The sequence below is a fragment of the Pleurodeles waltl genome, chromosome 2_2 (assembly GCF_031143425.1).
Source record: "Pleurodeles waltl isolate 20211129_DDA chromosome 2_2, aPleWal1.hap1.20221129, whole genome shotgun sequence".
Taxonomy (NCBI): Eukaryota; Metazoa; Chordata; class Amphibia; order Caudata; family Salamandridae; genus Pleurodeles; species Pleurodeles waltl.
The window spans coordinates 1,041,148,049-1,041,173,281 of NC_090439.1; positions in this window are offsets into that span (position 1 = coordinate 1,041,148,049).

The window sequence follows — 25,233 nt, forward strand, 5'->3', positions numbered from 1 at the left end:
GGATTGAAAGAGAAATGCTGAGCATTTCTCTTTCAATCGCGCTGTAAGCAGAGCTTCCAGCGCGATGGGGGAGACCATGTGACTAATCAGCGCGCGCTCGCGCGCTGATGTCACGGGGGGGTTGGGGGGGTTGGGGTGGAAGGGGAAGGGCTTCCCCTTCCATCCCTGACTGGGGGGGGGTGGGAGGGAACCCCACAGAGGGAGCGCTAGTGCTCCCTCTGGGCTCTGTGACCAGGACGTAATGGTTACGTCCTGGGCACAGCAGCACTGTGCCTCAGGACGTAACCATTACGTCCTGGGCACAGAACAGGTTAAAGGATGTGGTGTGGATTAAGTAATGGAATGTATGGGTTGTGGGTTTTATGGGTGGGGAAGCGTATTTATACTTAGGTATTAATTTAAGTAATTGTGTTTTTTGAAATGTTGTAATTTATGTTGTGGTTTTAGGGGCGGGATGTATAGGATTTAGGGGTTATGGGTGGGGAAGTGTATTAATACTCAGGTATTAATTTAAGTACTTGTATTTTTTTAAACGTTGTAGTTTAGGTTGTGGGTTTAGGGGCGGGATATATGGAATGTAGGGGTTATGGGTGGGGAAGTGTATTAGTAATTGGGTATTAATTTATATACTTAGGTATTTTTAGTTTATTTTGTGAAATCAGTGTGGGGTAGTGTATTAATATTTGAGTATTTTATTAGGAATTTGAGTATTTTTTATATTTTATTAAGGGTATGTTGTGGATTAATTTTTGGAATGTATGGGTTGTGGGTGTTATGGGTAGGGAAGTGTATTAAAATTAGGTATTAAATTGAGTAATTGTATTTTTTTAAATGATGTTATTTATGTTGTGGGCTTAGGGGTGGGATATGTGGGATGTAGGGGTTATGGGTGGGAAAGTGATTTAGTAATTGGGTATTAATTTATATAATTGGGTATTTTCTTTTAATTTTGTGAAATGTGGGTGGGGAAGTGTATTGATAGTTTGGTATTTAATTAGGAGTTTGAGTATTTTTTATATTTTTTAAAGGATATTCTGTGGATTAAGTAATGGAATATATGGGTTGTGGGTGTTATGGGTGGGGAACTGTATTAATACTGAGGTATTAATTTGAGTACTTTTATTTTTTTAAATGTTGTAATTTATGTTGTGGGTTTAGGGGCGGGATATATGGGATGTAGGTGTTATGGGTGGGGAAGTGTATTAGTAATTGGGTATTAATTTATATACTTGCGTTTTTTTTTTAGTGAAACTTGGGTGGGGTAGTGTATTAATATGTGGGTATTTAATTGGAATTTGAGTATATTCTGTAATTGTTTTTAAGGATATGATGTGGATTAAGGGATGGAATGTATGGGTTATGGGTGTTATGGGTGTGGAAGTGTATTAATACTGAGGTATTAATTTAAGTTCTTGTATTTTTTTTAATGTTGTAATTTATGTTGTGGGTTTAGGGCTGGGATGTATGGGATGTAGTGGTTATGGGTGGGTAAGTTTATTAGTAATTGGATATTAATGTTATACAATTGGGTATTTTAATTTTATTTTGGGAAATTTGGGTGGGGTATTGTATTGATATTTGGTTTTTTATTAGGAGTTTGAGTATTTTTTTATTTTATTTAAGGATATGTTGTGTATTAATTTATGGACTATATGGGTTGTGGTTGTTATGGGTGGGCAACTGTATTAATACTCAAGTATTAATTTAAATATTTGAATTGTTTTATATGTTGTAATTTATGTTGTGGGTTTAGGGGTGGTATCTATGGGATGTAAGGGTTATGGGTGGGGAAGTGTATTAGTAATTTGGGTATTAGTTGGTATGTTTGAGTAGTATTTTATTTATTTTTTCAAAAATGAGGTGTGGGATTATAGATGGGATATATGGGATGTAGGTGTTATGGGTTGTAAGTATGTTAATACTTGGTTATTTTTTTATATATTTGGCTAATTTAACAAAGGTTAATAAAAATAATTTGTGGTTTAATGATTGGGATAGATTGAATGGAGGGGTAATGGGTGGTGAAGTGTTTTAGTATTTGGGTTTTAATTTGTATTTTATAAAATGTAGTTTGGTTGTGTAATGGTTGCTATGTATTGGGATCTAGGGGTTATGGGTGGGTATATTAGTAGTTTGGTATGAATTATTGTATTTGGGTAATTGTTTATTTTTTTTATTAAAAGTATATTTAGATTTAGGGGTGGGGTATAGGGGATGTAGGGTTTATGGTTGGGGCAGTGTTTTTATGATTAGGTTTTTTTTTCTATGTTTGAGTATTTTTTATATTTATGTAAATTATTTTTTTTGGGATGCAATTTTGTTTATTGGTGGATAATGATTTGGAAATGTATTGATAGTTTATAATTTTTTATTATGGGTGAATTATTTAATTTTGTTATTTTGTTATTTTTTTAGGTTTTGTATTTTTTTTTATTTGTTGTTATTGAAGGTGTAAATATAATTTTGTTTGAAAATAGTTATGTTTAAAAATTTATATTTGAATGTTTAATAATATAGTAGTTGGTACAGTATAAATTGGATTATAATAATGTTACATTTAATTTTTTTAATAATTTTTGTATTTATTAGATTGTAAATTGTTTTTGTGATTTTTAAAATTTGTTAAAATATATTTATATATATGTTTATTATTATTTTTGTTTGAGCTGATGCAATTAATATTATTTTTGTTTTTTAATTTTTTTTTGGATGTATAATTTTATATATATATATTAAATTGTATTAATATTATCTCTAAAAATATATTAATTAATTAATTATTTGTAGATAATACATAGACATTTTTTTTTTTTTTTAGGTGTTAGAAATTTCTTCATTTGCAATAATCATTTTTTTCATGCAAATTTAATTTAAAAAAAATAAAAACACCATTATTTTTTTTTTTAATATTTTTTATTTAGAACATAATCAAGTTTAAAAAAATGCAAAAAAATGTTTTTAATTATTATTTAGGGGGTCATTACAACCCTGGCGGACGGTGTTAAAGCTGCGGTAATACCGCAAACAGGCCAGCGGAACAAAAAAGGGAAATATGACTGTGGCGGAAACCGCCAACATAGACAGCCACTTTAACACGCCGACCACCACGGCGGTACAGACAAGCAGCGTGGCGGTGGTCACTGCCAACAGACAGGCGGAAGACAATGTACCGCCCATAGTATCACAACCCACCAATCCGCCACCTTTTCCGGGGGGCGGATTCACCGCGGATAAAAACACAGCGGAAACAGCTTTTGCAATGGGAAAACGCTCACCTTAACACACTCCACGAGGAAGGAGGGCACCATGGAGCCGGAACTACAAATACTCCCTGCCCTTGTCTTACTGCTCGTCTACGAACACCAGCAACGGCGGCGCCGAAGACAACGGTGAGTACTGCACCTACGACATAGGGGAGGCAAAAGTCAGGGGGACACACACGCAACACCCCCACCCCCACCCCGACCCTCGCACACTACAACACACACACCAATACATTTCCAAACATCACGGTAACAACCCACAACCCCCCTGGAAGAATGCAAAGACAAAAGGAAATCAGTTCAACCATTGTAATGTATCAACACAGTAACCAAATATATACAGATATATATACACATTCTAGAATTTATACATTACGATTAGTAGTGCAGGTATGCACATATCAATGTCCGTGGACCACTAGGCCCACAAAGCATGGGCGACGCCCACACTAGATACCTGTCCACAAACGGAGAGAACACTGCAGGGGCATCAGATAGAAATACAACAGGCACCTCAGGGGGAAGGGAAGGGGGGGCACCTCAGCCGGATTACAGCACCACTCCAGATCCACGACGGGGCTCCATGCCCATTGATGTATCCTGGGGAGTGCAAAGCCACAGTCTCTCAAGTCTCCACAGTGGGTGGTTTGCCCACTGTTACATCCTGGGGAGTGGAAAGCCACAGTCTCTCAAGTCTCACAAGTGGGTGGTTTGACCACTGTTACATCCTGGGGAGTGCAAAGCCACAGTCTCTCAAGTCTCTACAGTGGGTGGTTTGCCCACTGTTACATCCTGGGGAGTGCAAAGCCACAGTCTCTCAAGTCTCCACAGTGGGTGGTTTGCCCACTGTTACATCCTGGGGAGTGCAAAGCCACAGTCTCTCAAGTCTCACAAGTGGGTGGTTTGCCCACTGTTACATCCTGGGGAGTGCAAAGCCACAGTCTCTCAAGTCTCTACAGTGGGTGGTTTGCCCACTGTTACATCCTGGGGAGTGCAAAGCCACAGTCTCTCAAGTCTCACAAGTGGGTGGTTTGCCCACTGTTACATCCCGGGGAGTGCAAAGCCACAGTCTCTCAAGTCTCTACAGTGGGTGGTTTTCCCACTGTTACATCCTGGGGAGTGCAAAGCCACAGTCTCTCAAGTCTCACAAGTGGGTGGGTTGCCCACTGTTACATCCTGGGGAGTGCAAAGCCACAGTCTCTCAAGTCTCTACAGTGGGTGGTTTTTCCACTGTTACATCCTGGGGAGTTCTTCTGCCCCTTCACCACCTTGGGAGGAGTCACAGCTGACTCGGCACTCCCCCCGGGACCCTTGTGAGCAGTTTTGCCGGCAGGAGTCTTCACCCCTCCCGTCTGGCACTGTCCAACTTAAGGTGCTTTACAGGGGGTGGACTGGCAGTGCTTTGGCTCCGTGTCACACTGGCTGCCCTGGTGGCCGGTGCACTCCACAGACCTCTAACACGCACCACTGGTACCGGACTTTTTTTGGCTGAGGTGCTACTACGGGACCTATGAATTGGAGGGGTGGGGATGGTGGGAAAGAGGTCAACGTTGCTCAGGAAGAGTTTCTGACGAGCACTGGGATGGGTAGCTGGAGGGGGTCTTGGAGTGGAGGAAGAGGAGGTGGTTGTAGGAGGTGTAACTTTAGGTGATTTGGGTGCAGGTGCAGGTACTGGAGGCTGTCGTGAGGTGGATGGATGTTGGGTGTGTGGGTGGCCGCGTTTGTGTACTTTGGGAGGGGGCGTCACAGACACACTGGGAGTGTACACAGGGGACGTGTAAATGGTAGTGGGGGTGGTGAGTGCAGGTGAGCGGGGTGTGGTGCAGGGTGTTCTGGTGCGAGTCCTAGTGCCTGTAGATGTAGTGCATGCAGGTGAGAGTGTAGACGACACTGGGAGGGATGAGGGAAACGACGAGGAGGGGGACACAGTGGAGGCAGTGGATGTTGTTGTGTCTGTATGTGGGTGATGCTTGTGTGAGTGCCTGTGGGTTGTGTGGTGCCTATGTTTGTCTGAGCTACTTTTGTGTGTTGAGGTGTGTGCTGGCTTGTCTGATGGTGTGCTTGGGATAGGCTGGGGTACAGGGGATTGGGTCTGGGTGGGGGAAGTTGGAGGGGGGAGGCTAGACACAGGGACAATGGCTGCCATCAGTGCTGAGGCCAGAGATTGCATGGTTCGATGATGGGCAGCCTGACCAGAATGAATGCCCTCCAGGAATGCATTAGTGTGTTGCAGCTCCCTTTCTACACCCTGGATGGCATTCACAATGGTCGACTGCCCAACAGTGAGTGACCTGAGGAGGTCAATGGCCTCCTCACTGAGGGCAGCAGGGGTGACTGAGGCAGGGGCTGAGGTGCCTGGGGCGAAGGTGATGCCCACCCTCCTGGGTGAGCGGGCACGGAGCGAAGGCTGAGGGGCTGCTGGGAGGGCGGTGCTGGTAGGGGGGTGGCGGCTGTACCTGTAGAAGTGGGGGGAACAGATGGTGCCGCCACCACAAGGGAGCTCCCATCGGCGGACGAGTCCGTGTCGCTGTTTGCTGATCTGGTGACCGACTTGAAGCTCCCCTCGCCCTCCGTCCCACTGGTGTATTCAGAGTCCGTGGTGTGGCCCTCCATGGCCATGTGGGATGCAGCTCCCTCGTGCTCCTGTGCCAATGTACCTCCGCCTGATGATGTTGATGCACAAAAGAACAGGGAGAGCAGAAAAAGAGGGGGGGGACGACAGAAGAAAGACAGGTTAAGTGCATGGCATACCGCTACCGTTGGCGGACAATACAGACATAGCAGCCCCCTGCACCACGCCGTGCTCTTGGCCTCTACAGATGCAATTCCTGGGATATGGCCTACATGGCTATGGGTGTCATCTGCCCACAGAGATGACACAGGGGCATGACTACCTGTACTTGGCACTCTACAGAGGTGGGGTGGAGTGGCACATGGCCTGCATTCCGGAGGGGCCAGCCTACGGAACTCGCCCTGGCCTAGGGAAAGCCACAGCCCTCCTCCCCCACCCAGACCCCTCCACTGCGCGCAAAGTCCGCAGAATGAGAGTGTACTCACCCCCTTGTGTCTGCTGTGATGCCCTCAAGCGCCCATCCAACTCAGGGTAGGCCACCGCCAGGATCCGGAACATCAGGGGGGTCATGGTTTGACGGGCACCCCTCCCACGTTGGGAGGCCATCCCCAGCTGAGCCTCCGCTGTCTTCTTGCTCCAGCGGCGAATGTCCTCCCATCTTTTCCGGCAGTGGGTGCCCCGTCTCTGGTGGACCCCCAGGGTCTGGACGTCCTTGGCGATGGCACGCCAAATGTCCTTCTTCTGGTGGGCGCTGACCTACATGACATGTACAGGGGAAGAAGAGAAGTCATTACCAACTGCACCGTTGAAATGAGTGGCCCACATCCCTACCCTTGCCATGTGGCACATGCATTCACAGTCCTTCATGCTCGCAGAACTCTGCCCCCTCACATCTTACAACCAGCCCTCTCCACCCAGGCATAGCCCATACAACGTGCTCCCTGTGTACATACCTGTTGGTCTGGAGGACCGTAGAGTAGCGTGTACTGGGGGAGGACCCCGTCCACGAGCTTCTCCAACTCCTGAGCAGTGAAGGCAGGGGCCCTTTCCCCAGACGCAGCAGCCATTGTCTCTTCCAGACCGAGGTCACAGCAGCACTTGCAGTGTAGGTCCTCTCCTGTCGAAGATCAGGTATCGAGTGATTGAAAAGATAGAAAATGGCGGTCACGTCCGCGGCGGTGACGTCCGCGGCGGTGCGTATCATCACCGCCGGCGCACTTCATCATTGGCTCCTGGGACCCATAGGGTCCAATGTTAACCAATGCAGCATTGCTCCGCGGTCTACGACCGCCTACGGCGACGGTGTACAACGCCAGCGCTGTTACCTCACATCCCATTGTCCCAGTTTAGAGGTCAGGCAGCCGCCATTTCAGGGGCCCACATGGCTTCATTTACTACTGCGTCACACATACCTAGGCCTACACTCAACACACATACAGGAAGAGTTTTGTATTTGGTGTCGTGTTCTGTGTAGCTTTGGGTACATACCTGAGATTTTACCTGACATTTTGTTGACTTTGTGATCGCTGTTGTCCTTCTTAGGCACCGTCAGCTGGGATATTTGAGAACTTGGAGGAATCCTCCAGTGTACCAGTGTACCGACCGCTGGTGGACCTGTTAACAATGGAGGAGCGACATTTGATCATCACCTACAGGTTTGACCGTGCCACAATCCAGGAACTGTGTACCCAGTTGGAGCCAGACCTGATGTCACCAATCAGCCATCCCACAGGAATCCCCCCTGAAGTGCAGGTGCTGTCAGTGCTCCATTTCCTTGCAAGTGGCTTCCAGACTGAGGTCACAGCAGCACTTGCAGTGTAGGTCCTCTCCTGTCGAAGGTCAGTATCAAGTGAGTGAACAGACAAAAAATGGCGGTCACGTCCGCGGCGGTGCGTACCGTCACCGCCGGCGTACATCGTCATTGGCTCCTGGGACCCATAGGGTCCAATGTTAACCAATGCAGGATTGCGCTGCGGTCTTCGACCGCCTACCGCGGCGGTGTACAACGCCAGCGCAGTTACCTCATATCCCCTTGTCCCACCTTACAGGTCAGGCAGCCGCCATTTCAGGGGGCCACATGGCATTCATTTTAAATGCGTCACACCTATCTAGGCCTTGCATACACACAGTGACAGGCACATTGCGGATTGACAAATGTGTGCAATAAACCTTTTTTTAATACCTCAGTGTTGGCTGACTCTCTGCTCGCTGTTCTCGTCCATAGGGCACGTCCGCTGGGGCAGGTGATGAAATGGCGGCATCCTCCGGTGCACAGACCGCTGGTGAACCTGTTGACAATGGAAGAGAGACTCGTAATAGTCACCTACAGACTTGATCGTGCAACAATCCATAAACTGTGTGCCCAGTTGGAGCCAGACCTGATGTCAGCTATCCACCATCCCACAGGAATCCTCCCTCTAGGTCAGGTCCTGTCAGTACTCCATTTCCTGGCAAGTGGGTCTTTTCAAACTACAGTGGCCATTGCATCAGGGATGTCCCAGCCAATGTTCTCTAATGTGTTGTCCAGAGTGTTGTCTGCCCTGCTGAAACACATGCGCAGCTACATTGTTTTCCCTACGGTGGAGGATTTGCCCACAGTGAAAGGTGACTTCTATGCCCTGGGACATATCCCCAACATCATAGGTGCCATTGATGGGACACATGTGGCCTTGGTACCCCCCGCAGGAGTGAACAGGTGTACAGAAACCGGAAGAGCTACCATTCAATGAATGTGCAGATGGTGTGTTTGGCAGACCAGTACATCTCCCATGTGAATGCCACGTTTCCAGGCTAAGTGCATGACGTTTACATTTTGAGGAATAGCAGCATCCCTTATGTGATGGGTGAACTCCAGAGGCACCGTGTGTGGCTAATAGGTGAGGACAAGGACCCTATACCCTGTGAATAGTTGTCTGGGGTTGTCCCTAAGGGTCAGTGCGTGTCTAACAGGTGTCCCTCAATATTTTCAGGTGACTCTGGTTACCCCAACCTGTCATGACTACTGACCCCGGTGACAAATCCCATGACAAGGGCAGAGGAACGCTACAATGAGGCACATGGGCAAACTAGGAGAGTGATAGAAAGACCTTCGGCCTCCTGAAGGCCAGGTTCCGGTGCCTCCATATGACAGGTGGTTCTCTCTACTACTCACCAAAGAAGGTGGGCCAGATCATCGTGGCCTGCTGTATGCTGCACAACCTGGCTTTGCGACGACAGGTGTCTTTTCTGCAGGAGGATGGTCCAAAAGGAGGTCTTGTAGCAGCTGTGGAGCCTGTGGACAGTGAAGAAGAGGAGGCAGAAGAAGAGGATATCAACAACAGAAACAACGTTATCCAGCAATACTTCCAGTGAGACACAAGTAAGAAGATGTCACTGGCTCACACATCTCATACAATTGTTAGACCTATCATAAGTCTGTCACTTTCACCCAGTGTATGGACCCTGACTTGTCACTTTGCCTTTCCATTTCACAGATGTGGGTCCCACTGTGTGACCTCTGCTATATTACCTCATGGACTAGAGCTGTGTGACATAGGTTTGATGACAATAGAATCAACATTGCTATTTTCCTTAGTTATTGCAAATACACATATGTGAAAGCACAGACTGACTCCAGATTGTTTTGTGATTCAAAGGTGTTTATTTCAGTGCAGATTAGTGGAGAGGGTTGTAAAATGGGCAGGGGTAGTGGTGGAGGATTGTCCATGGCAGAGTCCTGTCTATTTGTTTCAAAGGTGCATTGTCCAAAGGGGCATAGGAAGTGGAGCTAGGGCAGTTGATGGATGGACAGGGTGACGAAGTGGGACAGAAGGATGACATTCAGGGTGGTCTCATTTCCTGGCGGGGGCTTGGCATTGTTTTCTGTCTTTGTCCTGGATCTCAGGGACCGTTTGCAGGGTGGTTCTCCATCTGCAGGGGGTGGGGTGCTGGTATTGTGGTCCTGTGGCGGTGCCTCCTGTCCACTAGCGCCGGTGGAGGTGGTGGGCTGCTCATCATCCAGGCTAGTGTCAGGGGCCCCTTGTTGTGCCACAGTGTCCCTCCTGGTGTCCACAAGGTTCTTCAGCACCCCTACAATGGTGACCAAGGAGGTGTTGATGGACTTAAGTTCCTCCCTGATCCCCAGATACTGTTCCTCCTGCAGCCGCTGGGTCTCCTGAAACTTGGCCAGTACCGTTGCCATCGTCTCCTGGGAATTATGGTACGCTCCCATGATGTTGGAGAGGGCCTCGTGGAGAGTGGGTTCCCTGGGCCTGTCTCCCCCTGTCACACAGCTGTCCTCCCAGTTCGCCTGTTATCCTGTGCCTCCGTCCCCTGAACCGTGTGCCCATTGCCACTGCCCCCAGGTCCCTGATTTTCTTGGGTTGGTGATTTTGCCTGGGTTCCCTGTAGTGGTGGACACACTGCTGCTTGACGTGTCCTGGGGACAGAGGGATGGGCCTGCTGGGAGGGTGCTCTGCTGGTATTTATTGAGGGGGGAGGCTCTGTGGTGGTATGTGCCTATGTGAGGGGAACCGACTGTCCTGAGGTCCCAGATGGGCCGGGCTGGTCATCTTGATCCAGTTGGACAGAGCTGCTGTCATCACTGTGGCCCTCTTCTGTGGGGGGAGTGGACATGTCTGGAACCTCCTGTCCGGTGACGTTGGGTAGGGGTCCTGCAGGGGTGTAAAGGCATGATTATTGCATCTGTGTCAGAGTCACCAGATCTTCGGGGTCTGCGCACGTTCCCAACACGTCCACCACTGAACAGCTCCAAGACTCTGATAGATAAATCACAGAGGCTAAGAGAGTTCAAGAGGGGAAGAGGGGATTAGGAAGGGGACAGCTGGGAAGGAGACCTGTGGGAAGCAAAAGATTAAACAACACAACATCAGATTCAAAACCAACATTTAGATACATAAAGACTCTCTGTTGGATCTATGGTTCAATGATACTTGGAACATGAAATAATACTCTATTGAGTTCCAGAATTCTATGACACTCGGAACATGAAATAACACTCTGTTGAGCCTGTAATTCAGTGATACTTGAAACATGAAATAAACACACTGTTGAGCCTGGAGTTCAGTGATACTCGGAACATGAAATAACACTCTGGTGAGTCTATAGTTCAGTGATACTCGGAACATGAAATAATACTCTGTTGAGTCTAGAGTTCAGTGATACTTGGAACATGAAATAACACTCTGTTGAGTCTAGAGTTCAGTGATACTCGGAACATGAAATAACACCTAAAACTAAGAAAACATGAATGGTCTAGAACTAGACTCTAATTAGACCTTACTAAATCTAGATACCTGGAAAATAATCAAAAATGGTTAGTACAATGTTTCATATAGAATTTTCATGAATTGAAAACATACTGTTCTAGGGATACTAGAACCTTCCTGAATAATGTCCCAAAACAAACACAGCCTCATTACATGAGGATAAGATTCTCCAAACATTCCTTGGAAAACAATAGGAATTGTACTAGAGACCCTACATGCACATAGAATACAATATCCAGAATTCAAGCACAAAAGAACTTTAGAATGTCAGAACATAGATTGCGCACATTGTGGATTTCCACAAGAGTCCTGTAAATGTCATGAAATAGTTGCGCTCTATGAATAACAAGAATTAAGCATAGGAAACAAACAAATTGCGTGTTTTACCGATTTGAAGGCAGCTTTGTAAATGCCATAAAATGGTTGCGCGCAATGAATATCTTGATTTATACACAAGTAAAGAATCTCGCTTCTTGCCGATTCAAATGCAACCTGGAAAATGTCAGAAAAAGTGTTGCGCACAATGAATACCAAGGGTTAATCACGAAAAGTGAATCGCGCATCTTGCCGATTCGAATGTCACCATATGAATGCCTGAATATGGTAACGCACAATGAATCGCACGTTTAGCCGATTCCAATGTAAACATGTGAATGCCCAATAAACATCAAGCGCACTTTCACACACACAAGAATCAAAAGATTTAGCACGAAGAATTAGGCCCCAAGAATTCGAGCGTCATTGATACGGAGTCGGGGGCCCAGCCCGACCTCCGTCTCACCGCCCTAATCAAGAATCACCCAGCCGAGTGAAAGGGTGAGGCCTGGAAAATCAAAGTAGGCCACCGGAACAGGAACTCAGGAAGTTGCTCTTGCTCTGCACCGGGACCTCTGAATAGTGAGCACGTGGAGCTGGGCTGGCTCCCTTTTATAGAGTCTTGGCCCAGCCCACAACCACTCCCAGGCATGCTGCAGGGAAGCTTCTAGAAGGCCCTGGAAATTGACCACACCCTGACTCACTCTGAAAGCCTGCAGCAATACATTGCAAATGAACGGTATTTATAAGCACCTTAAGAATGAATATTATGGGTTGAATTCTGTAATGCAAAAGGTTAAACAATAACATATTATCACAATGCATAAATTATGTCATCTCATACATGCTGGGTTTTTGCATTCCAGTCGCCCGTAGAGCGCGCACTGCCCAGATGTTGACACTCTGTGTGTGCCATTGTGTGCAATGTGTGGGTGACCCTGTACTCCAGTGCTTGCATTCATGTCTAGGACCTTGTGTGATACTTGGTTTGGGGTCTGTGTGGGTATCTGTAGTGGACATGCTTTGGTGATGGGTGTCCATGCGTTGTTGTTGCATGCAGGGCTTGGTATTGGGATGTGTGGGTTGTGAAAGTGGGGCATATGTAAGGTGTTGGAGTGATGGGGTGAGGGTGGGGCATTTGATAGCATGCAGGTTAGGGTGGAGGATGTAATAGTTAAGATTTGACTTACCAGAGTCCATTCCTCCTGCTACTCCTGCGAGGCCCTCAGGATGCAGTATAGCCAAGAACTGCTCCTCCCATGTTGTTAGTTGTGGTGGAGGAGGTGGGGGCCTGCCGCCAGTCCTCTGAACTGCAAGCTGGTGTCTTGAGACCATGGAACGCACCTTCCCCCATAGGTCGTTCCACCTCTTCCTGATGTCATCCTGCGTTCTTGGGTGCTGTCGCACTGCGTTGACACTGTCTATGATTCTGCGCCATAGCTCCATCTTCCTAGCTATGGAGGTGTGCTGCACCTGTGATCCGAATAGCTGTTGCTCCACCCAGACGATTTCCTCCACCATGACCCTGAGCTCCTCCTCAGAGAACCTGGGGTGTCTTTGCAGTGCCATGATGTGGTGTGGGTGATGTGTAGGGTGGTGTGTGTTGTGATGTGTGAGGGAATGTGTTTGTGTGTGTTGTCTGAGGTGCGTGGATGTTGTGTGAGTGATGATGGTGTGTGCCTGTGGATGCTAGTATTGTTGATAGTGGTGTCTCTCTGTGTGCTTCTTTCTCAATTTTTGTCGTAGGGTTATGTGGGTGAGGTGGGTGTGTGTTTCATATTGTATTGGATGTGTGGGAGTGGTATGTGTATGTGTATCAGGTGTGTGTATTTTGAATTGTCCAATGTGGTTGTGTTTTGTACATGTGTGTGTATTTTGAGCGCGGCGGTGTGTACCGCCACTGGAATACCGCAGTTGAAAGACCGCCGCATGGATTCGTGGGTCGTGATAGTGTGGGCATAGTCCTGTTGGCGTGACGGTGTCTATTTTGTTATCGCCAGTTTATCACTGACCTTTGGTGTGGCGGACTTGTGTGGGTGTCTGGATTTTGGTGGATTCTGGCCTGTGGGTCATAATAGCTGTAGCGGAATTCCGCAGCGGTGTGTTGGCGGTCTTCTGCACGGCGGTAAGCGGGATTTACAGCCAATGTTGTAATGAGGGCCACAATCTCAAAACCAAATTTACTAAAAGATGTATTTTTAAATTGTGAGTTCAGAGACCCCAAACTCCACATGTCCATCTGCTCCCAAAGGGAATCCACACTATTTAAAGGTAGCCCCCATGTTAACCTATGGGAGAGATAGGCCTTGCAACAATGAAACACAGATTTGGCAGTATTTCACTGTCAGGACATATAAAACACATTAGTAAATGTCCTACCTTAAACATACACTGCACCCTGCACATGGGGATACCTAGGGCCTACCTTAGGGTTGTCTTACATGTAAGAAAAGTGAAGGTTTAGGACTGGCAAGTGGGTACACTTTCCAAGTTGAATTGGCAGTTTAAAACTGCACACACAGATACTACAGTGGCAGGTCTGAGCCATGTTTACAGGGCTACTAATGTGGGTGGCACAACCAGTGATGCAGGCCCACTAGTAGCATTTGATTTACAGGCCCTGGGCACCTCTAGTGCACTGTACTAGGGACTTACCAGTAAATCAAATATGCCGATCATGGAAATCTAATTACACATACATTTTACATAGGAGCACTTGCCCTTTAGCACTGGATAGCAGTGGTAAAGTGCCCAGAGTAACAACAACAGCAAAACAGAGTCCAGCATACATCAACAACCTGGGATACAGAGGCAAAAAGTTAGGTGAGACCACGCCAAGGATACCAAGGCCCATATTTATTCTTTTTGACGCAAATCAGCGCTAGCGCAGATTTGCGTCAAAAAGTTTACCTCCGGTTAATGCCATTCCAACGCATCAGCCGGGCGCCTTATTTATGGAATGACGTTAGCCGGCGCTGTCGTCTGGTTAGCGCCAAAATAAATGACTCTAACTGGGCAGCGGGGGCGTAGGGAAGAATGGGAGTTGTGTGTCAAAGAATGGTGCAAGTTAGGTTAGAGTAAAAAATATTGCCTCAAACCTGACTAGCGTCATTTGTTGACGCACAACCCCCATGGAAATGACTCCTGTCTTATCAAAGACAGGAAGCATGCCACCCTGCCCAATGCCCAGGGGACTTCTGGCCCTGGGCATGGCCATTGGGCACAATGGCATGTAGGGGGGCCCAAGTTAGGCCCCCCTATGCCACCTTACAAAAAAAAAAAAAAAAAATTACCTCTACTTACCGTAGATGGGTCTTCTAGGGGTGGGCGAAGGTGGCAAGGGGTGTCCCTGGGGGAAGGGAAGGGCACCTGTGGACTGCTCCCATGGTCGTAGACCATGGAAATTAGCCCACAGGTCCCTTAACGCCTGCCCTGACCCAGGCATTAAAAAACGACTCTAAACTGCTTTAGAGTAATTTTTTAAGGCCCTCCCCCTGCCATGCGTCATTTTGTGCACAGGAGTATAAATAAGGCGCAAAGGCCTTCTAGTCTTTTTTTGCCTTGGAACGCCTACCTTGCATCTCATTAACGCAAGGTAGATCTCCATGGTAAAAAAATGACTCATACTCCATAAATTTGGCGCTAGACTCATCTAGCGCCAAAGTATAAATATGGAGTTAAGTTTGCCCCAGATTTGCGTAAAAAAAAATGACACAAATCAGGTGCAAACAGAGTATAAATATGCCCCCAAGTCTAACAGTGACCATGACCCTATGAACCCTATAAACCATGTGAACCTGCTTTATTGCCTGACTAAGTCCATGTGAGCCCTATGAATCCGCTTGTGTCATGTCCCTGAGACTGGGTAGCTACCTTGTCGGATTGAGCCAAGCTTATTCCTGGCTCAGAATGTCCAGTGTAGATTTGGGTGGGAGGATGCATCTTAAACACATTCTTTGGGTGGAGTGGCAGGTGATGGGTGGGTGATGAACTAGTTTATTGATTTTGTTACAGTTTGTAGTGTAAACTTTGCTTTGCTTGTTCTTACTCTCACAAACATAGTTCTATTACTTTCTACTGTCCTCCTGTCCTACATAACCTCCCACTAGCTATTTCGGCTACTTGGGCAACTCCACCTCCTACATTATCTCCCTGCTTCTAACATCACACTCCAGATCACCGACTATAGCTAGCCCCCAAGAATAGCAACGGTGCCCAAATATACTAGACAAATCTTCAGCATCTCATGCACATTCCCATATACAGAACTCGACAACTGCAGGCAATCTACTCTTGACCTAGGAGAACACAAACTCCCACTTTGGCCCTTTCTCTGAACATATTCTTACTGAACACCGACAGGCTTAACTGCCCAGTTAAATATAACGTGGTAGCAGATTACTGTAATATGTTGAAAGGGGACATCATCCTATTACAAGAGACCCACTTGAAATCTATTTGTGATGAGAAATTTTATAGCACTTGGATTGCAAACATTGGAATCTCCCAAGCTTCACAAAAGAAAAATTGGGTGGTCACATTAATATCGATATATATCAGTCATGTCACATACCCATGATCATGTTGTTGAAGTAAGCCTCAGCAAGGCCTACTAGTGCAAGGGGTTCACCTTTCTCTGCACAAAGTCCTTAGACCATGTAGGAAGAAGTTGGCACAGAAACTGAAATAAAAGACAAAGTTTATTAAACCTCATGAGGTGGTACCACAGTTCAAACAGCACCCTTCGGTAATGTTTGAAGTAGCACACTGAACTGAGAGAGCATGGTCCTTTTATACCCACGCAGGGGCTAAAAGGAGGTGGTGCAATTATAGAAGCAAGACTTGCATACATGTAAGGTCATGTGGAAATGCACAGTCAACAGGTAGGAGGAGCTAACAGTTTTCAAGGACTAACAGCTGCAGACCTTACTGAGAATGTGCGAAAGTGGGAAATGCTAAATATAACTTGTCACTAAGCAGATTTTCAAGAGTAGTTAACAGAAAGGTAGGACAGAGCACATGGTGAGCACTTGGCAGCATGTGGCAGAGAAAATGGCTGCCATGAATACAAAATGGATTCCGCGAAATGTTCACAATAGTTACTAAATACAAGATGTCTTCTGCTAATGCTTAATCTAATCGCTGCTAAAACTACAACAATGTGGGCTGGTGGCTCATCTCTAAGTTGAAGAAAAGGAATCTAGATTTTTTGATTGTAAGCATATATGCACCCGATGACAATGCCTACAGTTTCTGGAAGGACCTGGACCAATGACTCTCGGACTCCCAGACAACTTAGGAGTTATCTTAGGCCACAACTTTAATTTGCCTATGGATGGTAACTTGGACAGGACATCAGCTCACAAATTTATAGGCAATAAAGCACACAAACAAATGAGAATCTGTAGTAATAATAAAAATTTACTGGAGGTCTAGCGCCTCCACAATCACACTGGGAGTGACCACACATTTTACTCCCCGCCTTATCACTTATTCACACAAATAAATTATCTAATGGTGAGCAACTCGCTGCTTCAACTTTCGCAAACTCCACAAATTTAACCCATTGTGATTTTCGATCACGCCTGTGTATCAATACAAATAACTCTCAGTGACCCCACCCCCACCATGTTAATGGCTTCTCAACAGTGATCTACTAGATGACCCCAATAATAAAAAAGAATTTGAGGCCACCACAGACAACTTCCTCAAAGAGAACCTACCGAATGATACAAACCCTACATCCTGCTGGGATGCCCTCACATTGAGGGGCACACTGATCCATATTTCATCCCAAAAAGCAAAGCCATTACAAAACATCTCAAGGAGCTTGACTGTCCGATCCAAACAAGAGGGCCAAAATTTAAGAAAAATGACTCAAAAATGGCAGTTGAGTGTCAAACATTTGAACACTGCATAACACCTTTCCTTAGTGCCATGCTTGCACCATATTTATAAAACAGTGCAGCATGGCGCTAAGGAAAAATTACGCTAACCCTTGCGACAGGTCCTAAAGAATAATGATGCTAATGCTGCAAAAGTGGCATTAGCATGCTTTGCAGCACGTTATTTGATACTAGTCATGCTAGCACCATTTTTGCTTCAAAAGCATTAAAAAAGCCTGTGAAAATGCCATACAGAAGCCACGAGGACCCAAGATGGAGAATGCAGGACAGGAGAGACTCCATAAAGCCCCAATCAGTCCAGTACAAAGCCAGGATAAACATACAGACTCAAAGGAGAAAGGGCAACCAAAGAGGAAGTGTTGTTTCAGTGAGGAGTAGAATAACATCTTGGTCAGAAAGGTGACAGAGCACCAACACCAGCTCTTTGTCACCTCCAAATTGCCAGTAGGTAGGAGGGAGGCCATATGGCAGTCAATAGTCAAGAAAGTCAACAGTGTGGCAGAGGTGAAGAGGACTGTGACCAATTGTAAGAAGCACTGGCACAATTGCAAGCGCAGAACTAAAGAGAAACTGGCCAGCAACTGAAAGGCAGCACTGCAGACCGGAGGTGAGAGTCCGGCACCCCAGGAGGACCTAGATGAGCTGGAGGAGATGGTGGCAGCAGTCATCCCGGAGGAATCGCTGGAGTCTCGGGACAGGACAGTGCAGCCTTTCAAGAACTACCACAAATGCAGGGTAAGTTGCAGTGGGGGTCAATCTTGTAATTAACAAATGGCAGAAGGGGGAGGCACATAGGACACACTGTATGCATGCAAAAAGGGTTGCATGGGGGCACAATAATGGCCAAACACTTGTAATGGGCTCTCACATTCCTCCCAATATGCACAGACCATTTCTCAACCCTCATATCGCACCCTTCACTGTAGCAACTGTACCATATGCCCATATGTAACACTCATTGGGCAACATGTACAGGGGCCCGCTGCACAGGGTGAGCTAGCAAGAACTGGGACATGCCTCCATGCACCTTTGGGAATCAGCTTACATGTGATCATGCACAACATATCGGGTATGTCAGTGATTATCATCTGTGCTGCTGTACAGGTAGCTCCCATGTCACCATGCTGCAAGGTTGCCTGTGTAGTGGGGATGGTTGGTGTCGTGCCCAAGGGGATACCTTACTGCATAACATCAGATACAAGTGGTCTCACCGTCTCACTGAAGGGCATATTTGCAAGGCCTTAGTGTGACATCATCATTATATTGATTGATGCCAGTGTGGCCTGAAGCTGCCCATTCCCCTTTTGCCACATTAACAAAGTTGCACAATGCATGTATAGTTCCACTTTGTACATCCTTGCACCACAATATGCCTGTGCCAGTTAAAGTGATGCACCCATTGCAATTAATGGACCTCCTGGTGCTTTGGTGCACTAGTGGCATAATTTATGGTGCCAATGCGGTAAACCTCCACAATAGTGCCATAACTCATGAGGCTACTGTGGAAATCTCTTCCATGGTAAACAATAATTGAAATAAGGTGCTTCCATGGTGTTACTAGCTGGGACAAGGTGCGCGAAAGGAAAGTGGTGCCTCAGGATCAAAGCACCATATACATATACATTTTGCCCTATGTGTGATGCACAATGCAACACACATTGAACGACTAAATTCATGGGACATACAAAGTTTTCACACACCCACTTGTCACTCCCACACCACTCTTGAGTTTTTGAACCAAACTGAAGCAATCCAAGATGTGACAAATTTAGAAGCCATCGGAAGCTGGATGGGTTACACATGTGTTACATGGGAAGACCCCCAACAATACGCATGGAATGTCAACTACATGCAGTGTCAGGTGTGAAAGGGGCAAATAAATACTAGGCCATGGAAAGGCATGCAAGGTGGGTGTAACAGACTGGGAAATGTGGACTGGCAAATTGTGCCAATGGTGACTAAATAAAAATTATGCTCAGGTGACACAGTGTGCCACTCGGGCCCATAAATGAGTGCCTTGATATGTGGGGAGTGGGGGAGACCCCTTTCAGTGCCAGTGTGAGGAAAAAGTGTTTTTTGGCCAGATTTCGAGGCTTGCAAAGGATTCTGGGTAACAGAACCTGGTGAGAGCCCCACAAGTCACCCCATCTTGAATTTCTGTCAGAGTCACCAGATCCTCGGGGTTTGTGCACGTTCCCAACACGTCCTCTAATGAACAGCTCCAAGACTCTGATAGACAATTCACAGAGACTGTGAGAGTTCAAGAGGGGAAGAGGGGATCAGGAAGGGTACTGCTGGGAAGGAGACCTTTAATGGGAAAAAAAGTTAGAACACACAATATAACCTGAAGTAAATATTAATAAACATAGTCTTTCTGAAAATATGAGCAATCTTGAATTGCAGTTTTAAAAATGAACAGATTTTGTGATGATCAGATACCTGTAATGGAATCAAGATTAATTGAAATAAAACTTTTCTTATTCAAGCATGAATTAGAATTACAAGAATATGCATAATAGGAGCATATAATATTGCATCTAGAACTTCTGATCCTATATATATTTTCCTTGAAATGTTTTCAACACAGATTACACTCTTAAAACACTAGAGAAGAAATATTTTTCAATGGGTTCAATAGTTCCCATACTTGTCAACTCGAATTGTACCAAGCAATTATCCTGGAATGGTAATATGCAGTTCACAACATAAATAAACTCTAGTAAAAAATTGCATGTCCTGCTGACTCGAATGCCACCATGCAAAGTCAAGAAATGGTTGCAAAATAAATAGCGACAGGTTTTGAAATTATCTTAAATTGAATTATACATCGTGCCACTTGAAAACCTTCTTTGAAATGTCAATAAATAGTAGCACACAATGTACCACAAGCTTTTAAAGCTTCATAAACGAACCGCGCCTCTTGCCGATTCGTGATCAATCATGTATGTGTCAATAAATGCCAGCGCGCAATGCAACTCAAGATTTCAAAGCTTTTCAAACGAATCGCGCCTCCTGTCGATTTGTAAACCTCAACGCGTATGTCAATAAACGCTGGCGCGCAATGTAACATGAGTTTCAAAACTATAAACGAATTGCGCTTCTTGCCGATTCATAAACATCCATGTACACACTTTAACAAAAATACTTGAGTGCACTTTTTATGACCTTAAAACAAATTGTTAACGTAAATAAACGATCAGATCTTAGAATGAGATAATTCTAGATAAAATAAACGGTATTGGGAATAAACCCAACTACCGTCTTACCACCCAGGAACAAGATGCACCAATGAAGATTTCAAAGCAGAACTGGGAGATCAAAAAGGCCACTGGAACTGAAGTTCTGGAAATAGCTGCTCTTCTGTACTGGAACCTCTGAATAGTGAGCACTGGGAGTTGGGCTGACTCTCCTTATATAGAGTCTTGGCCCAGCCCAGCACCACGCCCAGGCATGTTGCAGGGAAAGTCTCTAGAAGGCCCTGTAGAGGGGCCACACCCTAACCCACTCTGAAAACCTGTAGCAATACCTTGCAAAGAAACAGTATTTGTAAACATATTAAGAATAAGTGTTTAGGATTGAACTCTGCAATGCAAAAGGGTAAAATAGAACATATCAGCACAATGCATGAATCATGTTATTTTGAAAGTGATTTTTTTTGCCTTTTTTTGACACCAATAGAGCGCGTACTGTTCTGTTGTTGACAATTTCCCTAGGTATCTAGTTTTCAAAAATGAGCTAGAGGCCAAAATCTACAGCTAGGCAATTTGCAAAAAGCACATCAGATTTCAATGTAAAAATGTGATATGTCCATGTCGCGTTTCATGTCGCGAGCATTAGGCCTACCCACGCAAGTGAGGTACCATTTTTATTGGGAGACTTGGGGGAACACAGAATAGCAAAACAAGTGTTATTGCCCATTGTCTTTCGCTACATTTTTTGCTTCCAAATGTAAGACAGTGTGTAAAAAAGACATCTATTTGAGAAATGCCCTGTAATTCACATGCTAATAGGGGCACCCCACTATTCAGAGATGTGTAAATAACCACTGCTTCTCAACACCTTATCTTATGCCCAATTTGGAAATACAAAGGTTTTCTTGAGTCCTATTTTTCACTCTCTATATTTCAGTAAATGAATTGTTGCACACCTAGTATAGAATGCAAACCCATTGCAAGGTGCAGCTCCTTTATTGGCTCTGGGTACCTAGGGATCTTGATGAACCTACAAGCCCTATATATTCCCACAACCAGAACAGTCCAGCAAACGTAACATTATATTGCTTTAAAAAAATACAACATTGCAGGAAAAAGTTACAGAGTAAAACATGGAGAAAAATTGTTGTTTTTTTAGCTAAATTTCAATTTTTTTTTTATTTCAGCTGTTATTTTCTGTAGGAAAACCTTGTAGGATCTACACAAATGGCCCCTTGCTGAATTCAGAATTCTGTCTACTTTTCAGAAAAGTTTAGCTTTCCGGCATCCAGCATTGGTTTCACACCCATTCCTGTCACTAACTTGAAGGAGGCTGAAAGCACAAAAAATAGTTTAAAAATGGGGTATGTTCCAGAAAATGCCAAATTTGTGTTGAACAATGTGGTTTTGTGTTTCAGTTCTGCCTGTTCCTGAAAGCTGGGTAGATGGTGATTTTAGCACAGCAAACCCTTTGTTGATGCCATTTTCAGGGAAAAAACCACAAGCCTTCTTCGACAGCCCTTTTTTCCCATTAAACAATAAAATCACTGTATTTCAGCCAATTTCTTGGTCTCCTGCAGGTGAACCCACAAACTCTGGATACCTTGAGAATTCCTACGATGTTGGAAAAAAAGGACGCAAACTTGGTGTGGATAGCTTATGTGGGCAAAACGTTATGAAGACCTAAGTACGAACTACCCCAAATAGCCAAAAAAGGGCTCAGCACTGGGGGGGAAGAGGCCCAGCAGCTAAGAGGTTAAAAAGCTCCTTTGGTGGCCAGTGTTTTACTTTTTTACTTTTTTTGCAGCACTTCTGCCACATGTCTTGACTGAAATCACTGTGTTTGTGCATGTATATACCTTTTCCAAATATCACAAGGCCCTTGCAGAACACATTGCCACCAGTGCATCAATTTGTTGCACTCCACATCCTCAACATGACATTAGACATACTGTCAATATCCAAGGATGGATAATGTTGTGCTAATTGCTACACAAGCAACCTCACACACAACCCATGCACTACACATTAGACATGCAAGGTAACACTTACTGGCAGCATTGGGGTCTGCAAATCTTTCAACCTCACCAGTGGTGTAGGGGGCAGGTCCACCTGCAAGACATGACATGAAACATAGCTCTGCGAATGTTGGACAAAGAACAGCATGGACACATGTTACAAATTCCACATGTTTAGCTGATTAACCTAGATGAGTAAGGTTAGGGAATGACCAAGTGCCCCCTATAACATGTCAATTTGGGCTTGACCCATACCTAGATGTCTCAACTACATAAGTAACATTTTGCAGAGGACAGTCCACTGACAATCTTCAGAAGCATAGCACATTGTTGTGTCACTCTGCACATACATGACTCATGGAACACACGGATCCATGACCCCTCCAGCGACACTGAGGCAGCTGCCCGCAACTTCAGGCAATGGATCGACACCTGTGCCAATACTCTTGCACAGATCAAGAATCCTTCCAACAGACGCACCGACAAAAGGGCCTTCTGGTTTACCACTGACATCCATGAATCTAAGCAAATCTGCCGCAGACTTGAAAGAAAGTGGTGGCAACAAAAGACTCTGGACAACCACACAGCCTTCAAAAACGCCATCCCTAGACACCGCCAACTCATCTGAACCACCAAGAGAACTGCCTTCAAAGACCAAATCAACAACAATGTACACAGCCACAAGGAGCTCTTCAACATTGTGAAGGAATTGTCCAACCCCAGCTTCAACACCAATGACATCCCGCCATCTCAAGACCTCTGCGACTCCCTAGCCTCCTACTTCCACTGCAAGATTGCAAACAACCACGACAGCTTCAGTACCCAGACCCCCCTGGCAGCCATCAACACCACAGATTCACCTCCGACCAACCTCCTGCCCTCCTGGACCCCCGTCAACGACACCATCGAAATCATGAACACCATCCACTCTGGCTCTCCATCTGACCCCTGCCCTCATCACGTCCTCAACAAAGCAATCTCCGTCATCGCACCCTAGCTACTGAAGATCATCAACAGCTCCTTCTAGTGCGCCACCTTCCCAGAAAGCTGGAAACACGCCAAGATCAACGCCCTCCTCAAAAAAACCAAGGCGGACCCAAAGGACCTCAAGAACACCTGGCCGATCTCCCTGCTCCCCTTCCCGGCAAAAGTCATCAAGAAGGCTGTCAACAGACAACTAACCCGCTTCCCGAGAAGAACTGCACCCTGGACCCTTCCCAATCCTGATTCTGCAGCAACCACAGTACCAAAACTGCTCTCATGGCCGCCACCGACGACATCAGAAGCATACTGGACAATGGCAAAACCGCGGCCCTCATCCTGCTGGACCACTCGGCCTTGTTCAACACCGTCTGCCATCACACCCTACGCTCACTCCTCAGCAATGAAAGAATCTATGACAGAGCCCTGGACTGGGTCACCTCCTTTCTCACTGGCAGAGCCTAGGGAGTCCTCCTCCCCCCATTCTGCTTGGAGGCCACCAAAATCATCCGCGGTGTACCGCAGGGTTCATCCCTCAACCCGACCCTCTTCAACATCTACATGGCCCTGCTCGCTAACACCGCCCAATTCCACAACCTCAAGATAATCTCATACACCGACGACACCCAGCTGATGCTCTCCCTCATCAAGGACTCCGCCAAGACCAACCTCCACGAAGGAATGAAGGCCATCGCCAAATGGATGAAGAACAGCTGCCTCAAACTCAATTTCCGAGAAGACGGGAGTCCTCATCTTCGGCTCCAACCCGTCCGCATGGGATGACTCCTGGTGGCATGCCACTCTCAGAGCCAGTCCGTCTCCCTTCAACCACACACGCAACCTAGGATTCATCTTGGATTCCTCATTATCCATGACCCAGCAAGTCAATGCCATCTCCTCCTCCTGCTTCAACACGCTCTGCATGCTCCAAAAGATCTACAAATGGATCCCCACTGAAACCAGAAGAACAGTCACCCAAGCCCTCGTAAGCAGCACACTGGTCTACGGCAATGCCCTCTACGAAAGAACCACGGCCAAACTTCAGAAGAGGCTGCAATGCATCTAGAACACCTCCACACGCCTCATCCTGGACATCCCCTGCCACTTCCACATCACAGGCCATCTGAGAGACCAACACTGGCTCCTAGTCAACAAGCTAATCACCTTCAAACTCCTCATGCACGCTCACAAAGCACTGCACAACACTGGACCAGAATACCTCAACAGATGGCTCTCCTTCTACACTCTGACCCGGAATCTCCACTCCGCTGACTTTGCCCTCGCAACCGTCCCACGTGTTCCCAGAACTACAACTGGCAGCAGATCATTCTCGCACCTTGCCGCCAAGACGTAGAACACTCTTCCCAAGACGTGGAACACTCTTTCCACTCACCTGTGTCAGATCAAAGATATCCTTACCTTCAGGAAACTTCTCAAGACCTGGCTGTTTGAGCAGTAGCAGCACCTCTCTCCTCCCCACCCCCCACCTCAGCACCTTGAGACCCTCATGGGTGAGTAGTGCACTTTACAAATTCCTGATTGATTGATTGACTTCCTATACTCATGTGTCATGTTTGTCATCACATTAATATAACTATGCAGAAAACCACAGTGGCCAAGCCCCTGATGGACATGGACAGTAGTGCCCTTGCACCATGACTCATGTGTGTTTTGTTTGGTGCACTTCAAATTATTCAGATGAAACACAGGGTACAAATAA